The sequence below is a fragment of the Erpetoichthys calabaricus genome, chromosome 5, assembly GCF_900747795.2.
Source record: "Erpetoichthys calabaricus chromosome 5, fErpCal1.3, whole genome shotgun sequence".
Classification (NCBI taxonomy): domain Eukaryota; kingdom Metazoa; phylum Chordata; class Cladistia; order Polypteriformes; family Polypteridae; genus Erpetoichthys; species Erpetoichthys calabaricus.
The window spans coordinates 143375865-143397214 of record NC_041398.2 but is presented as its reverse complement, the minus strand read 5'-3'; the positions used below and the strand labels follow the sequence as shown (position 1 = coordinate 143397214).

General features: G+C 39.2%; 1 long non-coding RNA gene across 1 annotated transcript in view; it reads left to right on the top strand.

Moving 5' to 3' along the window:
• LOC127527972 (uncharacterized) overlaps positions 1-20331 on the top strand; it is a 242483-nt gene extending 222152 nt beyond the window's left edge. Inside the window, exon 2 of the long non-coding RNA XR_007935166.1 lies at positions 20282-20331. This is a non-coding gene — a long non-coding RNA (uncharacterized LOC127527972). The remainder of the gene's footprint in view (positions 1-20281) is intronic.
• Positions 20332-21350: the final 1019 nt, after the last annotated feature.

Sequence of the window (21350 nt, the reverse complement as noted above, 5' to 3'; positions counted from 1 at the left end):
CATACTCTCGGAGTACCCCCCACAGGATTCCCCGAGGGACACGGTCGAATGCCTTTTCTAAGTCCACAAAACACATGTAGACTGGTTGGGCAAACTCCCATGCACCCTCCAGGACCCTGCTAAGGGTATAGAGCTGGTCCACTGTTCCGCGACCAGGACGAAAACCACACTGTTCCTCCTGAATCCGAGGCTCGACTATCCGACGGACCCTCCTCTCCAGGACCCCTGAATAGACTTTTCCAGGAAGGCTGAGGAGTGTGATCCCTCTGTAGTTGGAACACACCCTCCGATCCCCCTTCTTAAAGAGGGGGACCACCACCCCGGTCTGCCAATCCAGAGGCACTGTCCCTGATGTCCATGCGATGTTGCAGAGGCGTGTCAGCCAAGACAGTCCTACAACATCCAGAGCCTTGAGGAACTCCGGGCGTATCTCATCCACCCCCGGGGCCCTGCCACCAAGGAGTTTTTTGACCACCTCGGTGACCTCAGTCCCAGAGATGGGGGAGCCCACCTCTGAGTCCCCAGGCTCTGCTTCCTCATTGGAAGGCATGTTAATGGGATTGAGGAGGTCTTCGAAGTATTCCCCCCACCGACCCACAACGTCCCGAGTCGAGGTCAGCAGCGCACCATCCCCACCATATACAGTGTTGACACTGCACTGCTTCCCCTTCCTGAGATGCCGGATGGTGGACCAGAATCTCCTCGAAACCGTCCGAAAGTCATTCTCCATGGCCTCCCCAAACTCCTCCCACGCCCGAGTTTTTGCCTCAGCAACCACCAAAGCCGCATTCCGCTTGGCCTGCCGGTACCTATCAGCTGCCTCCAGGGTCCCACAGGACAAAAGGGTCCTGTAGGACTCCTTCTTCAGCTTGACGGCATCCTTCACCGCCGGTGTCCACCAGCGGGTTCGGGGATTGCCGCCACGACAGGCACCATATTATGCCATATTGATGAAATGTATTAAATATGACTCTCCTTACAAAGTAAGCAATTCTTATAAATGTCCACAGAAAAAAAACTGGCATGTAGTATTCAGTGAAATTAAACAATCTGTGTTTTGGTGTCCTACCAAAATAACAATGTCCTCCATGAGATTGGTGCTGCCCTTCCTTTATTTTTACTTTTCAAACAAATATTACTGTTCTACAATGTTGTAGGGGGAACTATACAATGCTTTCTACAAATGTGGATTGTTCTCCTGCCATGTCTTTTAACCATGCTAAACTTTGTCTATTTCAGTGCTTCCTTCATCATTACAATGTTGGACATACACATGCGAATTTCATGACTATTACTACTACTAATCCTACTCCTACTACTGCTGCTAACTACTACTACTGCTACTGCTGCTGATACTACTACTACTTCATAGGAAAATAATTTAATACTTCAGAAAAGCAGACACTAGTGATCAGTTAGTGAATTTGGCATTTATACTGCTCAAAATTTTCAAGGGCATACTTACTGTAAAAATTAAAATTATAGGTTAGAACAATTTTTTTTATCAAATTAGGCTGGATAGAGTAACTGAGTATTGAAGTGGTAAATAAATTCAACTGGAAAATATTATGGTGGCATTCAGCCTAGTCCAAGAATTGAGTTATTTTCTTGATCCTCTGTCTGTGTGGAGTTTGCACAAATATTCCATAATGTGGATTGTACAAGTATAAGGGTTTCCCTGTTTCCTTCCATATCCTAAAGATTTATTATTTAGATTGATTGGTAACTTTATATTCCTTATTGTTTGAGTAAGCGTGTCCTGTGATTGACTAGTGCTCCATGTCTGACTAGATCCTGCCTTGAGCCTAATAGTTCTGGGGTAGAAACTAGTCCTCCAAAATTTCTATTGTAATTGGCTGTTTGCGACAATTAAGGAATGAAGGAAAAATGCTTTGTACACTCAGTAAATCATTATGCTGAAGAATGTGTAATAACAAGAGACAAAGCAGCACGATGAGTTGGGATACCACTTTGGTGAACCCCATTTAAACTACTGAAAGAAAAATTAATAAGATCAAAAAAATCAATGACGCCAGCTACCTTGGATCAAAAGGACTTAAGTAATTTTGTTTTTGAGCAGAAACTCAGACATGGGTAGAAAATGAATATTGTCTTCTGTTACTTTGTGTAATGAGTTCCTGGATTTTTCCAAAATAAAATTCATAGTATATAAGAATTATCATCCTCCATCTGACATTTGGACTGGTTTTATTAGCATTAATACTGTTAAGAACTTTAGTTGTTTTATTTCCACAGATTCTTTGCACATTTGAGATCTGAGCTCATATTTATCAAGCGTGAGAGTAGGAAAATGATCCTAACAGACCAAAAAAAATGTGGTTTTACTTTTAGAAATTAGAGTAAAAGCATTTTATCAATTTTCCTCTGTTAGAAAACTACTCCCTTCTTCACCAGGATTTAGGAGAGCTTGTGAGCTGTCCTTACTAACTGGGAGCTGCCAGAAGATGGTGTTCAGGCACATCCAAGGAAAAGTTGAATGCTGAACAGCAATGAACTCATAAAAATATATTGATTTGACAAAGATGAAATACTATTTCAAATATAATATTCTTGTACGTTACTCTTATAAAACTACAGGGTCTACAGAAGTGCCCAGTTTGTGAATTCTGACCACAGACTTGTTGTTGCTATTCTGAAAATCCAGCTTAGGTCCAGTAGGCTACCACCTTCTAGGAGAATGAGGCTGTATCTGGCCAGACACCAAGATCAGGCTGTTTCTAATGAGTCTGCACTCAGTTTGTGTGAGGAACTATTCAGACTTAGGTGCGACTGCTGAACTTAATGTAATGTGGGAGACCTATGACAAGACCCTGAAGGTTGCTGGGTGTTGTGTTGGTGTTACCAGTGTTTGCAGAAGGAGGTGTTTCATCTCGCAGGGCACCCTGGATATCATTGAGAGGGGTCACAGGGCATGGCTTGATGGCAACTCAGGTCTGTACCACGAACTGAGAAGGATGGCTGTGAGGGCTCTGAGGCCAGATAAAGAGATGTTTATCAGAGGAATCTTTGAGCAAGTAACACACCATCTATGTTTACAGAGGAACTGAAGCATTACGCACATCTGAATCTGTTGCTCGGAGAGTCACAGTCAGGGTGGGTGATTGAATGGTCCTTACGGATGACACTGCAGTTGCAGCCCGCTGGGCTGGATTCTTTGAGCAGCTGTTTAAAGCTGATCCTCTGGCTAGAATGTTGGACTTCTCTGGGTCCACGGTTCTTGATGCTGATCCTCCAATTAGCTGTGAACCACCCATTCTCACCATTTCAGATGGTGAACCAGCTGAGGGTATGGAAGGCAGCAGGGGTCTGTGGTATCCAGGGTGAACTTCTCCAGGTTGGTCGTAAGGCTATCCTCCTTGCACTGCAATCAATTTTTCCTTCAATTTGGGAGACAGGCATTATTTCAACTCACTGGAAAACGGGACTTGTCTTCCCTATCAGAAAAGGGAAGGGTGATTGCCTGGATTGCAGCAACTACAGGGAGATGACACTGCTCACTGTGCTGGGTAAAGTCCTTATAGAGTCATCCTCAATAGGATCCGTGGTCACTTGCTCATCTACCAGCGACCATAACAGTCTGGTTTTATGCCTAAGAAATCTACCATCGACCACATCCTGGCACTGAGGGTTCTCATGGAGCATAAACGTGAATATCAGCAGAATTTCTTTACAGCCTTTGTCGATTTTTCTAAAGTGTTCAGCTCAGTTGAGCAAGCTGCCCTGAGCTGCACCCCAAGGATCCAAGGTTGCTGGATGTCATGGCTGGCCTGAACTCTGGTACAGTGAGTGCTGTGCAGAGTGGAGGCAGAACCTCTGCGTTTTTTCCCAGTTGATTCTGGGCTTCATCAGGGGTGTGTTCTTGCTCCTACTCTGTTCAATGCTTGAATGGACTGGGTGTTGGGCAGGATTGTGGGATCCAGTGGCTCTGGCGCATCTTCTAGTGGAAAAAGATTCACTGATCTGACTTTGCTGATGATGCTATGATCTTCACAGAGTCAATGGAAGCTTTGATCAGGGCTCTTGAGAGACTGAGCGAGGATTCTGAGTGTCTGAGCTTGACAGTGTCCTGGATAAAAACCGAGATCTAGACTTTTAATGACCTCTTGGGCACAGCCATCAGCAGTGTGTCTGTCTGCGAAGAGAGGGCTGACATTGTCAAGAGGTTTACTTGCCTCGGCAACGATGTCTCTGGTGACTCTTCCTATAAAGTCAGTAGATGGATTGGGAGAGCATGGGGGGGTCATTAGGTCTCTGGAAAGGGGATGTGGTGCTCCAGATTTCTTTGAAAAAGAACAAAGGTCCTAGGGCCTCATGTATAAACGGTGTGTACGCACAGAAATGTTGCGTAAGAACGTTTCCACATTCAAATCGCAATGTAGAAAACCTACACTTGGCATAAAGCCACGCACTTTTCCACGGTACCTCATACCCTGTCGTACGCAAGTTCTCCGCTCGGTTTTGCAGACTGGTGGCACCCAGCGTCAAAGCAATGCTACTGTTCCTGTGTGGTTACCCTTTCTTAGATCCACATCCACTAGTGAGCTTGAGCTTCGTCCACGGTTTGTTCCTGCCTCGCACTGTATTCATGCTGTGGCTGGCGCGACACTGGAAGGATAGATGGATAGATGGATAGATGGATAGAATAATTAAACATTACAAAGATATTTCGATGTTCCTTAAAAGTTTTGAAGAATCGGCGCTCTAAGCTTACAGATGGCTTAACGTCTATTACAGAGCTGATTGTGTGGCGATTGGGTATTTGGAGAAAGAAAAGTAAGGACAGGAATTGGAGGTTAGTACGTTTGAAAAAGACAGTACTTCTGTAATAAAGCATTTCATTGAAGGTCGCGCATGGCGCAGCAAGCATCTTGCTGTAAGACATGAACAATCATTGCGCCACCGTGTTTCCATGTTTAATAACATGCTCTAGCTCATATCATCATGAAAATGATATCACGCATACTTCTCAGTATTTTAATTATTCATAGAGCTGTAATATTACAAACGTAATGAATTATGTGTCCTGTCGGAGGAAGAGCACATAGTGATTCAGGCACATAGAGCACATACCTGTATAAGATCAAATACACAACAAAGCATTTAACATGCTACTTTAGTTACAATGGGATTTGAGAAACTAGTAAATTAAACGATTTTAAGATAAAGTTTATGATGTTCTACTTTAATGACAAAATAAACTACGTGGTTAAAGTGGAAATTTCGAGATTAAAGTTGACATTTCGTGCTTTTTTCACACTGTGTGCCTTTTTTTCACTGTACCCTAATAAGCTTTCATATGACACTCAGATGGTGGGCTATGAGTCGCCTTCTCACGCCGACTTTGATATGTGACAGCTTTTTTATTTCGGCACTGTGCGACTTTGTGAACTTGAGCTTTTGAGTTTCTCTGACACGCTATGTCACTCGATCAACTTCCTTTTGTTGCTTATATAACTGTTTAAACCAACAAATAGTACGTTTTTCTTTGCCTCCATTTGGTATTCGCTGAAATTCTTCTATTTTTCCTCATACTTTTGCCATTGCCTTTTCACAGACTGCTGGGCTTAAGGGCTATTTATATTGATTTGCATATTCAAAGAGGCATAATTCTGGGAGGAGTTGGGGCGGAACAGCAAGCGCGTGCACGCTGAGCAGGATTTATGTAGCGGAAGAACGCGGAAGTTGGCGAACGCACAGATTCCTGCATCTGGATTTTTCTGTGCGTAAGCACATTTCAGCTTTTGTGCTTACGCCATGTTATAGTGTGAATTCTACGCACGGCATTATACATGAGGCCCCTAGTCTTTATAGTTCTGGTGCTTTCTGTGTTGCTATATGGTTGCGAGACATCCAGTGATCTGAGACGAAGACTGGACTTCTTCGGTGCTGTATCTCTTCGGAGAATCCATGGGTACTGCAAGTTTGACTTTGTGTTGAATGATTGGTTGCTCATGGAATCCCAAATGAGACACATTACCTGTATTGTGAGGGAGCAAAGCTCTATGGCTTTGTGGTGCAATTACCAGAGGAGAAACCAGCTCACAGGATCCTCATTGTTGTGGACCTGAGCAACTGGACCAGGCCAAGGGGACATCCATGTAACACTTGGCTGTGGCAGATAGAGGGTCATTTCTGGAGGATGGACTGGACCGCATGTCTGCCTGGGAGGTTGCCAACCAGGATCCCGAGCTGTTTCGTCGTGTAGTGAGTGCGACAACGCACTGGACCAGTGAATGCTCCCCAACCTGACCTGACCTGACCTTGTATGTTACATGATTGATCTATGTGAAGAAGCCATGTGCCGTTAGATGAAATTAAAGTGTTGGTAACACAATGCTTTTTGGCCACAGGAAAAATGCAATTTTACAATAGTGATGATTTGTGTATGTTACAACTAAGTACTTCTTGAATTTTGCACCAAATGTTGCACTTACAACGCATGAGGTAAAAATGCAGATTTATGTATTTCCCCACCACTCCATGTAACATAATGATAATGCAAGCTGCCTTCATGAAAATCAGCATGCATATAAAGAACTGATTTTTGGCGAGCATACTTTCAGTTGTGTGTGGTAGGTGAGATGACGACAATTTTTTTGGCGAGCGTACTTTCAGTTGTGTTCCTGCTGTCTGTTGAAGCAAGATAACAAATTATTGTGTGTAGCCCATAATGGATGAATATCAATTTGTAAAATCCCAAATGGGTAAAGATAAGCTAGCATTCAGAGGATACATCTACCAACAGCAACGATCCCGAAACAACAATCATTATTTCCGGTGCAAGGACAAAAATTGTAATGGTTCCGCAACCCTTTGTGGAGTGACAATTTTCAATACCTTGAGTGGCTTGGTATCAGAGAGTAAAGCATACAATCACGCCCCGCTGACACGGAGAGTGGAAATCGTACAGGCTGTTGATGCAATCAAAATCAGGGCCAAAAGTACAACTTCTGCACCAGCTGCAATTGTACAAGAAGTTAGTCAGGAACTAGGCATTAACACCACAGTAGAAATGTCTTCCAAATCCGCTATGAGGAAAGTCATCCATCGTATCTGAAAAAAAGAATTTCCAGTGGAACCCGAACATGTGACGGATTTAATAATCCCAAACAATTTGAGGGTCACCCAAGCTGGGGAAAAAAATCTTCCTTTTGTTCGATATGAAGACAGATGATGGAAATGCAGATGATCAAAGTGAGGATGATGAGGCCATGGAATGCATCATAACTTTTGGTACTGAAGAAAATTTACACAGACTACAGGAATCGGAGATCTGGTTTCTTGATGGAACATTCAAAACTTGTTCTCGACTTTTCCACCCGTTGTACACTATCCATTACATGTTCCATGGAGAATGTTTTCCAGCTGTTTATGTTCTGATGACTGGAAAAACGCAAGAAATTTATACATCCATGCTAGAAAAATTACTGTCAGTGGCAGAAGCAAAAGGAATTGAATTAAACCCTACTTTTTGATAGTAGATTTTGAATTGGCAAGCATCAATGCTCTTCAACAGATATTTCCAGAAGCCAGATTGTCTGGCTGCTTTTTCCACTTAGGTCAAAGTATATACCGAAGTTTTCTAAAGAATGGTCTAGTCTATGCCTACAGAACAACGTGGACTTAAGCTTGAGAAAGCTGTCTGCTCTTGCATTTTTACCTCCAAACGAAATTTATGATGCGTTTATTGCTCTCTCAAGCAATATTCCAAATTAAGTTGAATCAGTGTTTAAGTATTTTGGAGAAACCTATGTGTTGGGAAGACAGATTATCTCTTGTGGAAGAGGAAGGACAAGACGAAATCAGTTGCGTCATCCACCATGATTTGCCCCTACTGTGGGAGTATCCATCATCTTCAAGCCTACAACCTTCCAAGAACAAACAACAACTTGGAGGCTTGGCACAGGCGGTTCGAAACAGTAGTTGAACGTTATCACTTAGGATTTTATTCAATGATAAAGGAATTCACAAAAGAAAACCACCACATAAACCAACAGGTGGAGCGACTGATTGCAGGGAATAATTTAACAAAGAAGAAGAAAGAACAAATCCATAGGGAAGAGAGGCTTGCAACTGTTGTCAGGAGACATGGAACCTTCCCTCTCGATGAATACCTTTGTGGAATTGCGCACTATTTGCATTTCAGTTCAAGAAATGTAAACGATTATGAGGTGGAAGAGAAATTCAGTGATGGAGAACAAGAATTGTAAACCAGTTTAAAATATATTAACAATTCAGTGGTTCTAGTTTTTTTTAACATAATCTTAATAATTGTAATAATTTTTATAATTTTTGTTTTTTTTAAATAAAATTTTAATCATAATTTGTCACTCCATTGTTACGTCACTCCAATAAGATGTCACTCCTTTAATATGGTATTTATGTCACTCCTTTGTTATGTCACTCCTATGAAATGTCACTCTTTCGATACAGACCCCCTAGGAGTAATTCTGAGACACTCGATAAATATGGACCTTGATCATGAAATCCAATATCTCTACTTGTCCACATGACCCAGCCCAAACATCACTATCCTAACCCTTAAACTTATTATCTCTTGCATTATAAACAGTTCCCTTGCTTCTGGCTTGGTTACTGTCTCTTTGAAAACCACCATTGTCACTACCATTCTCAAAAGCACTCCCTTGACTTTGCAGTTCTAAATAGTTACAGGCCTTTCTTTAACCCTCCTTTTCTTTCAAAGGAGCTTGAGAATGTAGTGGATTCTCAAATACAGGCACATATATCTAATAACAATTTGTAGGAACCTTTCTAATCGGGTTTCCCCACCCATTAAAATAAAGAAACTGCTTTTCTTAGAGCTGTAAATGACCTCCTCCACTCTAATTTTGGTCTTGTCCAAAGTATTCTATTTCTCATTGATCTGAAAGCTGCCTTTGATAGGTTAATCATAACATACTATTCAGCTGTGTTCAGTCTCAATTTGGAATTTATGATACTGCTTTAGCCTGGTACAGGTGTTTAGCTACTGCAGGATAATTTTAATTTTAATTGTGAAACATAAACCTTATGCTGCTCCGTTTCTCAAGGCATTCCACAAAGCTTTGTTTTAGGTCCTCTTTTGTTTATCTGCTTGCTTCTCCTGGTCTCAATTATCCATCAGCATGATTCCATCCATCCATTATCCAACCCACTATATCCTAACTACAGGGTCATGGGGGTTTGCTGGAGCCAATCCCAGCCAACATAGGGTGCAAGGCAGAAAACAAACCCTGGGCAGGGCACCAGCCCACCGCAGAGCACACACACACACACACCAAGTGCACACCAGGGACAATTTAGAGTCGCCAATGCACCTAACTTGCACATCTTTGGACTGTGGGAGGAAACCCACGCAGACACAGGGAGAACATGCAAACTCCATGCAGGGAGGACCCAGGAAGCGAACCTGGGTCTCCTTACTGTGAGGCAGCAGTGCTACCCACTCCGCCACCGTGCCGGCCATCAGCATGATTTGTATTTTAATTTTTATGCAGACAATTCCCAAATATACAGTTTCTGAGTACTCATCCCACTGCTTTCTTTTTCTCCTTCTTCTCTGATAAACTGCCTCAAGGATGTTAAGCTCTGAATGGAATCTAATTTTGTTATGTTAAATAAGGGTAAGACCAAGATCATGTTGACAGGTCCAAGGTTGCTTTTTTCATGATCACTGATATTTCTCTTAACTTTGATAGTATTACAGTAACTCCCTCTGGTACAGATTGTAATCATAGTGTTACTTGTGATTCCACACACTCTTTCTAGACACATATTAACTCTTTAACTAAAGCCGTGTCATATCACCTATGTAATATTGCCTGTTTCTGTCCCTCATTTATGTTCCATGATGGATAGATCCTAATTCATGCTCTTATTTCCTCATATCTGGATTACTGTAATTCATTATGTAATGTTTTTCTTCTCAAATCACTCAGTAAATAGCAGTATATAGTATGCAAAACTCAGCAGCCACGCTACCCACCAGTAAATCTACACATATCACTTCTATTCTTTTCCAGTTACACTGGCTTTTCACATTCATTCCTATTCAATGTAAACTCCTCACACTTGCCCATTTATATATTTCTGCTCTTCTTCAACATCATACACAAGCTCATTCCCTCAAGTCTTCTGACATCGGTGTTCTCTGTGATCCCCACCCAAAATTGTCCACTGTTGGAATCTGCTCATTTAGTGTGCCCACTCCCAGACTATGGATCATTCCTCCTTAATCTGTCTGGAACTGGATAAGTCTGTCCTCTTTCAAGTCCAACCTTAAAATATATCTATTCACCCAATATTACTGTACAATTTCTTTATTAAGACCTATCAGTTTTTATTTATTTATTTTCTTGCCTGAAAATGTCTGATTGTATTTTTAAATTATTTATATTCTGTGTTTGTATTATGTCATCTGAGATATTTTGACTTTCTCTTTACCTATTTTAGTTCATTTCTATAAAGTGACCTTGGGTTTGAGATAAGGCTATCTTTAAATAAAAATATTATTATTATTCATTTAACATTTGTGAAGATTATTACATTAATTAGTACATTTTAAAACCAATAATAAAGTGTAGTACTTGATGCAAGGCAGGAACCAACCTTCTATGGAACAGTAGAGCTTTACATGATCCGCACTCACACTCACACTGACTCAAGGTCAATTTGGAATTGGCAACCGACCTAGCATATGTGGATGAGGGAGATAAACCTGCAGGCATGGGAAAATGTGTAACTTCAATTGAGACAATGCTCAGGCATAAGCTGTGAAACCAGGATGCCCGCTTGATGAGAAAGCAGCGGGTTCAGGAAAATTAACATAATAAAAATGGAATACAATATAATATAAATACATTTAGTTAAAATGGAATGCAAAGAGATCATTAATTATATTAGAAATCTAAAGCAGAGGGAGGTGTGGTGTTACTTAACCTTCCTATTAATTTGTGACTATATGTAAATTGAGATTACAGAAAAAATAAGACAGCAACAAATTAGCACCTGCTCATCTAGCAAGAGCTATATCTAGTAAATACTGAACCACTTCATCCTGATATATTCTACTCTCTACACAATGACTAAATATAATTAATAAAGCAAAAGGCAGTGATTCAGTGTTCACTTCAAACATGGTACCAGGGTAGGTGACACTTCAAGGTTGAGATATTACTGTCAATTAAACACTTATAATTGTATAGTTCCACAGTGATAAAGTATATAATATGCATTAAATGGAATATGTTTAGTATTGATATATTTAGGGACTTGTATATTGATAATATATTGGCATTTTCAAATTATTTCTTCTTATTCTTCTTATTATTTTATTGAAACCTAGATAATGTGCCTGATATTTGCCTGCTGTGTACTGAAAGCACCTTATTTTCCAGTTGCAATACACAGACTGGAAGCTTCTCAAAACTACACCTGTGCCAGGGTAGCATTAATACATTACTTATTAGGAGCTTATTACCCCAAACCTCCCCCAGAGGCGTCCAACCGGGCAGCAAAGTATTCGCACAGTCCATACATGTCAGTGTGCGGTACAGGATGAATGGATGCTTAGATTTGATGCCAAAGTCAATGAGAGGGGGTAGAGGGGGCTCTCAAAGATCAGGGGCTGAATGCCTAAGATCAGGTGCTAAAGTAAACGATGCCACTGACCAATGCCTTCAAAGCAGGTTATTTTTAGATACAGCATTAAGTATGCAACTTTAAATAAGATTAGTAAGTAAGGAATGGAAGCTTACTTTAATTAAAATGCTTTCCAATTCAATATTTTTCAAACATGGTGTAATGCAGCTCAGAACTATACATGTTTTATGCCTTTCTTGGCTTTAACTGTCAAAAATGAACCTGAGACAAGGTCCTACCTGTGTGAAGCTCCTGCTTTCCTGGGCCAAATATTTATTGGATGTTCCCTGCCTAAACCTTTTTTCCATAAAATATTTGCCAATTAATCAGACAGTCTAGGCATTGCAGTAATTCCTAAACCTTTAATCGTTTTATATGAAGTAACTCTCAATGGAAATGTGCTGCTTTGATTAAAACAGCACTACAGAACAGGTATGTTCTATTTTTTAAGTTAAAAACTTATATAGTACAGCTTTTTTTAATATGGAATGTTTTATTCATGCTAATGTAATCAAGCATGCTGAACTGTTGCTAACCCTCTGGCTTTGTTTGTGCCTTTGAATGATTACATGACTGGTGAAAGAATCTCGTTAGTTTATGATCTCTTCTTTAGCGGCTTCTGTATTTCATAAGATCAAATATTTCTTTGGCTAACTTAAAAGTCATACATTTTCCTGACCCCAATTATCTCATAACAGGCTCAAAGGGAACCAGTTGCAACATATGCATGATAGGAATGAAGTCCAGTTCAGAAACTAGTCACACACTTGGACCCACGCAATGTTAAAATCCATACAGCATCCAGCTGACAATGTTTATTTCAGTATAGATAGATAGATAGATAGATAGATAGATAGATAGATAGATAGATAGATAGATAGATAGATAGATAGATAGATAGATAGATAGATAGATAGATAGATAGATAGATAGATAGATAGATAGATTGTCGCTAAGGGGAAATAAAGTACCATTCATTACATGTAAAACTCATAAGTGCTTAACAAAGCAAACAAGAATAAGGGTCTCGAAAGAGCACTGCACTGTGAGAATGACAATTGCACATTGATCACTGCCTGCAGCCACATTTCTCATCATTTTCTATCATTTGCTGTCACTCCCAACTGAGACATAATAGTTCTTATTTGGAAAAGGTAAAAAATAGAAACAAGAATGAAAGATAGAAATTCCAGGTAAGTAAACACTTTTAAAAGGAGCAGGCACAATTCTACTCACAATAGAGGCTGAAATAAAAACCAAGAAACTAAGATTGGTGTGTGTAGGTGAAAACGTAGTCATAAATGAAGTGAAAGCAGAAAAGCAGGAACACAATACACAAAGGACTCAGCAGAAACCTGAGAATTAGAGCAGAGCTATGACACACCGCTGAGATATGAAACACAGCCGAAATCCCCATTACTGTATACCTTTGGCCTCATGCCATAATCATGTGATTGCCTAGTAGCAACCGTCTCCTAGTAATTGTAAGAGGGATGTGTGGCCCATAACAAACTGCATGTGGCAGGAGTGACAAAAGACAAATAGCAATAATCCTGACATCAACAACTTTCAATGTCAAGAAAGGCACTGAGGCATTAAAAAGTGAATGTTAAAACAGTGCAAAAACAACAGAACAAAAATATTACAAATTAAATTAAGCTAGACGTTAGGAGCGTGACTGTAATTGATCAAAACGTTGTTTGTTTTATGGTGGTATATAAGGTGGTATAGTTTGCATGTAATCTTGACAAGCATTTGAGCTGCTCTCTTATAGAAATGACTGAAAGACAAAGTCTGGTCATCAGTCAGATTATGCAGTAGGACAGCAATCCAAAGCACAAGAATACATCCACATCTGAATGGCTGAACAGAAAAGCAAAAGTAAGATTTTTGGGGTTTTCTAGTCAAAATCTTGCCGTGAGCCACACTGAGATGTTGTGCTGGGACCTTAAATAGGAAGTTCATAGTTGAAAACCCTCCAATGCAGCTGAATTAAAACAATTCTGTAGAGAGGACTGGGCCAAGATTTCTCCACAGTAATACAAAAGATGAATCTCCTTTTAACGAGAAGCTTTTGATTGCAGTTGTTTCTGCTAAAGGTGGCACAAACAAGAATTAAGTTTAGGGGAAATTTACTTTTTGACATAGATGATACAGGTTTTAGTGAAATGTTTTCCTTCAAGGCGGCACGGTGGCGCAGTGGGTAGCGCTGCTGCCTCGCAGTTGGGAGATCTGGGGACCTGGGTTCGATTCCCGGGTCCTCCCTGCGTGGAGTTTGCATGTTCTCCCCGTGTCTGCGTGGGTTTCCTCCGGGCGCTCCGGTTTCCTCCCACAGTCCAAAGACATGCAGGTTAGGTGGATTGGCGATTCTAAATTGGCCCTAGTGTGTGCTTGGTGTGTGGATGTGTTTGTGTGTGTCCTGCGGTGGGTTGGCACCCTGCCCGGGATTGGTTCCTGCCTTGTGCCCTGTGTTGGCTGGGATTGGCTCCAGCAGACCCCCGTGACCCTGTGTTCGGATTCAGCGGGTTGGAAAATGGATGGATGGATGGATGGGTTTTCCTTCAATATATCAAATGATCATTTAAAAAATTGTGTATTGTGATCACTCAGGTTGTCTTTTGTATGATACTAAATTTGTTTGCAGGTCAGGGACAATTAAATGTTATGAATAAGCAAAAATAGCAGAAATCAGGAAGAGGGCAAATGCTTTTTTATGGCACTGTAGATGGAATGAAGAGGCAGTTTGTGTGCACACTGAGTGTTGATGACAATGACAGTGATTGATGGAGCAAAGATACACAAAACTAATTATCAGAACTCAAGGTAAATGATATGTGTTCATGTCATTACTGTTAATTATAATTTTTGTAAATCACATATAAAGGTATGATATATACTATGGTATAAATTTGTGTTTAGGAGATGGGTCTTACAAAACATTAAGGCAGGAATCACTTCTGGACAGGACATCAGTCTATCACCAGACTCATTTGTACACACCCACACGTACAAACTTAGAATAACTAATTAAGCTAATATGCACAACTTTGGAGATTTGAAAGGGAAAATGGAGTATCTGGAGAAAAACCTATTGAGGCATTGGGAGAATATGCACACTCAACACAGACAGAATGGGCACAGTATTCATAACCAGGATGCTGAATTTATGTTCAGTTCTAATCACTGCACAACAGAGCTGCACATATACATCTGACATTACACGTGAACTTGAAATATTAATTAACTTTAAATATCAGAAAAAATGTTAAAATATTAATGAGCATCAGAGAAACAGTGCAGTGGTGTGTGGTAACACAGATAAGAATTCCTCCATATTACACAACATGACAAAGTGTCTCTCTTAGGAAGTACATGTAACTCACAGAAAAAATAAACATCTGTATGAAGGCTAAAGTCTTCCATATGGTTAGCAAGTTGAATGTTATGACAAATTTGGCAGATACTTTTTATTTATGCATGCAGTTAATACAAATGAACAACAAAACTCAATCACTTCCTGTGCATGTATTAAACAGATTTTTACAGCCCATTTATAAGATGGTATACTTTCCCACCATCAGTGCCTTTGTTTCTTGTCCACTGTTCTGTAATCAACAGCTCCTCTTATCCTCCTCCCACTTTAGATTTCTGTCCTGGTCAGTCTCAAATGCCTTCTTATCAAAGAGCTGATACAAATTTCAAGCAGAGGTTTTTTTTCTGTTAGCTAAATCTGCTTCACTATATATTTTGGCAACTTGCCAGATGCAACCTGAGCTGAACCTTTAACCCAATTATAGCATTAAAGCAGACAAGATCCCTGGATTTCTGCCCAGTTTGCATCATACAGTTTTGAAACTGCCATTTCCATATATGTCTCCTTGTGCCAGATGAATCTAAAATTACAATGTATGCCTGTTAGGTACAGCAAACAATTAGTAATTTCTTGTAATAAAAACTATCCTGAAGCACAAGTTGACATTAATAAAAATGTCTGCTACTGGAAAAGTGATTGGACATTAGTAAAATTATTTACTACTGGAAAAGTGCTAAGTGATGTATGTAACAATGGGCTGTTTACTTCGATTGATAATAGTAATCCCTAGTTTTGGTTGAGCATTCAATTTCAGGATTACCAACAGGTCTTATTTTAACATATTTGAGTTACTACTTTCTACAATTTCTGAGTACTTCAGATAATAACAGAAAGAGTCAGACAAAATAGGTACACTGTAATCTAACTAACTCTGTGTAAAATACTAACAATACTACAATTAAATTAGATCTAAGGTTAAGAAAAATAAAGCAAATACTTGAGCTAACAAGGAAATCTTAGAAAATAAGGTGCAAAAATACATTTCAGAACCAATCAGGGATGAAGAGTAAAGCACACCTTAAAATAAGATATTTTCTCTAGGATTTAAAAGTTGCATGCCAAAGACATAGTGCCACACAAGAAGCCCAGTGCAAATGGAAAAACAGCATACTCAATCAGTGATAAAGGCTGAATGGAGAGTTTCTTGGTTCACAGTTCAATAACTTATCCATTAGGTCTCACTGCTTGCAAACAACATTAAATGACCTGTTAGGTTTGGACCGTCTTCTTCTTCTTCTTCTTTTGGACTGTCTTTTTCTTCTTCTTTTGGCTGTTCTTCTCTTAGGCCTTCCTCTTTTCCTCTTGCCTGGCAGCTCTATCTTTAACATCCTTTTCCCAATATACCCAGCATTTCTCCTCTGCACATGTCCAAACCAATAAAATCTCACCTCTCTGACTTTGTCCCTCAACCATCCAACTTGAACTGACCCTCTAATGTATTCATTTCTAATCATGTCCATCCTTGTCACAGTCAATGCAAATCTTAGCATCTTTAACTCTGCCACCTCCAGCTCTGTCTCCTGCTTTCTGGTCAGTGCCATCATCTTCAACGCATATAACACAGCTGGTCTCACTACTGTCCTATAGATCTTCCCTTTCACTCTTGTTGATAACCATCTGTCCTGACACTCTTCTCAACCCATTCCACCCTTCCTGCACTCTCTTTTTCACCTCTCTTCCACAATCCCTGTTACTCTGTACTGTTGATCCCAAATATTTAAACTCATCCGCCTTCACCAACTCTACTCCCTACATCCTCACCGTCTTGACTTGTTCCTACTGACCTTCATTCCTCTCCTCTCTAGAACATATCTCCACCTCTCTAGGGTCTCCTCAACCTGTTCCCTACTATCGCTACAGATCACAATGTCATCAGCAAACATCATAGTCCAAGGGGACTCCTGTCTAATCTCATCTGTTAACCTGTCCATCACCATTGAAAATAAGAAATGGCTCAGAGGTGATCCCGGATGTAATCCCACCTTCACGTGGAATGCATCCATCACTCCTATTTTTTTACTTTTACCTGGTGGAAGGAAGAAGAATGCTGTGGTCCTGTCCTTGATGATGTGTACACATGCTGACTCTCTCATTATTCTTTTTTGGATCTTAGATATAAGATAGAATGCCCAGTGGGCTCTGAGGAATCTATAATTTGCTTTATCAGATATGCCACAGTCTGCGTCTGACAACATTATAGATCTGGTAACCTATGAACACAATCCAACCACCTCCTAGATATGCTACAATATTGTAAGTGTGTGATAGGTATTCTAATAAGAGGTTTAAATGCTTTCACCCTTGGATTCCGAGGTTGCCAATATTTTTGTTGTCACTACTCTTGGGTAGGAGTAGCAGCTTGGTAGTGGCACCAAGTGCCACAGTAGAATACCAAGAACAGAAACAGAAAAAGGAGGATCAGTAATAGTTGAAATTGTTTGTCACACTTGCATTTTTGTGCAAATTAGAACATTAGAAGAATCTAGACAAGAACATGCCACTTGGCCCAACAAAGCTTGCCAGTCCTCTCCACTTAATTCTTCTAAAATAACATCAAGTCTAGTTTTGAAAGTCCCTAACATCCTACTATTTAGTACGCTACTTGGCAACTTATTCCATGTGTCAATTGTTCTCTGTGTAAAGAAAAACTTCCTAAACTTTGTGCAAAATTTACACTTAACAAGTTTCCATCTGTGCCCCTGTGTTCTTGGTGAACTTATTTTAAAATAACAGTCTCAAACCATTGTACTAATTCCCTTCATAATTTTAAACACTTCAGTCATGCCTCCTCTTAATCCTCTTTTGCTCAAACTGAAAAAGGCTCAGTTCTTTTCATCATACTTCATAACTGTAGCCCTGGAATCAGCCTAGTCACTCTTCTCTGGAATTTTTCTAGCACTTCTATATCCTTTTGTAGCCTGGAGACCAAAACTGCACACAGTACTCCAGATGAGGCCTCACCAGTGCATTATAAAGTTTGAGCATAACCACTTGGACTTGTATATTAGACAACGTGCTATATAACCTTACCTTCTGTTAGCCTTCTGGCTTCTGAACACTGTCTGGCAGTTGATAGTTCAGATTTCACCACAACTACTAAATCTTTCTCACAAGGTGTACTTTTGATTTTCAAACCTCCAATTGTGCATTCAGATCTATCATTTTTACTATACTTTATATTTACTTACATTAAGTTTCATCTGCCACAAATCTGCCCAAGCCTGTATGCTGATTCAATGGATTCTAGTTTATCTGCCTTTCCAAATAGCTTGGTGTCACCTGCAAATTTAACCAGGTTGTTTCTTACATTCCTATCCAAATCATTTATATATATACTAGCAAAATACCCGCGCTTCGCAGCGGAGAAGTAGTGTGTTAAAGAGGTTATGAAAAAGAAAAGGAAACATTTTAAAAATAACGTAACATGATTGTCAATGTAATTGTGTTGTTATTGTTATGAGTGTTGCTGTCTTATATATATAATATACACACACATAAACCTAAATATACATACACATATATACATATCTAGATATACATATATATATACATATATATATATACACATATACACATCCACATATATATACATATATATATACACATATCAACAAATATATACACACATACAGTAAATACACACACATATACATATATACATATATATAAATATATATATATATATATACACATACATACATACATACATACACACATATATATATATATACATATATATTTACATATCTACATATATACACACATATATATATATATATATATACATATATATTTACATATCTACATACAGTGGTGTGAAAAACTATTTGCCCCCTTCCTGATTTCTTATTCTTTTGCATGTTTGTCACACAAAATGTTTCTGATCATCAAACACATTTAACCATTAGTCAAATATAACACAAGTAAACACAAAATGCAGTTTGTAAATGGTGGTTTTTATTATTTAGGGAGAAAAAAAAATCCAAACCTACATGGCCCTGTGTGAAAAAGTAATTGCCCCCTGAACCTAATAACTGGTTGGGCCACCCTTAGCAGCAATAACTGCAATCAAGCGTTTGCGATAACTTGCAATGAGTCTATTACAGCGCTCTGGAGGAATTTTGGCCCACTCATCTTTGCAAAATTGTTGTAATTCAGCTTTATTTGAGGGTTTTCTAGCATGAACCGCCTTTTTAAGGTCATGCCATAGCATCTCAATTGGATTCAGGTCAGGACTTTGACTAGGCCACTCCAAAGTCTTCATTTTGTTTTTCTTCAGCCATTCAGAGGTGGATTTGCTGGTGTGTTTTGGGTCATTGTCCTGTTGCAGCACCCAAGATCACTTCAGCTTGAGTTGACGAACAGATGGCCAGACATTCTCCTTCAGGATTTTTTGGTAGACAGTAGAATTCATGGTTCCATCTATCACAGCAAGCCTTCCAGGTCCTGAAGCAGCAAAACAACCCCAGACCATCACACTACCACCACCATATTTTACTGTTGGTATGATGTTCTTTTTCTGAAATGCTGTGTTCCTTTTACGCCAGATGTAACGGGACATTTGCCTTCCAAAAAGTTCAACTTTTGTCTCATCAGTCCACAAGGTATTTTCCCAAAAGTCTTGGCAATCATTGAGATGTTTCTTAGCAAAATTGAGACGAGCCCTAATGTTCTTTTTGCTTAACAGTGGTTTGCGTCTTGGAAATCTGCCATGCAGGCCGTTTTTGCCCAGTCTCTTTCTTATGGTGGAGTCGTGAACACTGACCTTAATTGAGGCAAGTGAGGCCTGCAGTTCTTTAGACGTTGTCCTAGGGTCTTTTGTGACCTCTCGGATGAGTCATCTCTGCGCTCTTGGGGTAATTTTGGTCAGCCGGCCACTCCTGGGAAGGTTCACCACTGTTCCATGTTTTTGCCATTTGTGGATAATGGCTCTCACTGTGGTTCGCTGGAGTCCCAAAGCTTTAGAAATGGCTTTATAACCTTTACCAGACTGATAGATCTCAATTACTTCTGTTCTCATTTGTTCCTGAATTTCTTTGGATCTTGGCATGATGTCTAGCTTTTGAGGTGCTTTTGGTCTACTTCTCTGTGTCAGGCAGCTCCTATTTAAGTGATTTCTTGATTGAAACAGGTGTGGCAGTAATCAGGCCTGGGGGTGGCTACGGAAATTGAACTCAGGTGTGATACACCACAGTTAGGTTATTTTTTAACAAGGGGGCAATTACTTTTTCACACAGGGCCATGTAGGTTTGGATTTTTTTTCTCCCTAAATAATAAAAAACATCATTTAAAAACTGCATTTTGTGTTTACTTGTGTTATATTTGACTAATGGTTAAATGTGTTTGATTATCAGAAAAATTTTGTGTGACAAACATGCAAAAGAATAAGAAATCAGGAAGGGGGCAAATAGTTTTTCACACCACTGTATATATACACATATATATACATATCTACATATATATACACATATATCTACATATCTACATATATATACATATATACATATCTACATATCTACATATATATATACATATATACATATCTACATATCTACATATATATACATATATACATATCTACATATCTACATATATATACATACTAGCAAAATACCCGCGCTTCGCAGCGGAGAAGTAGTGTGTTAAAGAGGTTATGAAAAAGTAAAGGAAACATTTTAAAAATAACGTAACATGATTGTCATTGTAATTGTGTTGTCATTGTTATGAGTGTTGCTGTCATATATATATACATATACACATATACACACACATATACACACATATACAGATATATTATATATACATATACACATATATTTTTTATATATAGATTTTTAATATATATATATATATATATATATATATATATATATATATATATATATATATACACATACATACATACATACATACATACATACACACACATAGATGCACTTACAATAACATAGAAATCAATATAAACAACATTAACATCATTATCATATGAGAATATGAAGTAATAAATAAGAAGCACATTTCATATAAATATAAATTATTAAACAGTAAAATCTTCTTCTATAATTTGCTACCGTGGCTTTTCGTTGGTCTGTCCAGGATTTTAAATCAGCTGTAGCTTGCAAACCGTTTCACCTATTGACTTGAAATCTGGTACACATATAATACGTCACGTCTGCTATCCGCTTTATGGGTGGTGATTGAATTACTCTTTTTATGTTTATTTTATTTTGTTAATCTGATTGTATGGGTGCTTACCTGGTACTGTAGGGTTGCCACCCGTCCTTTAAAATACGGAATCGTGCCGCGTTTGAGAATG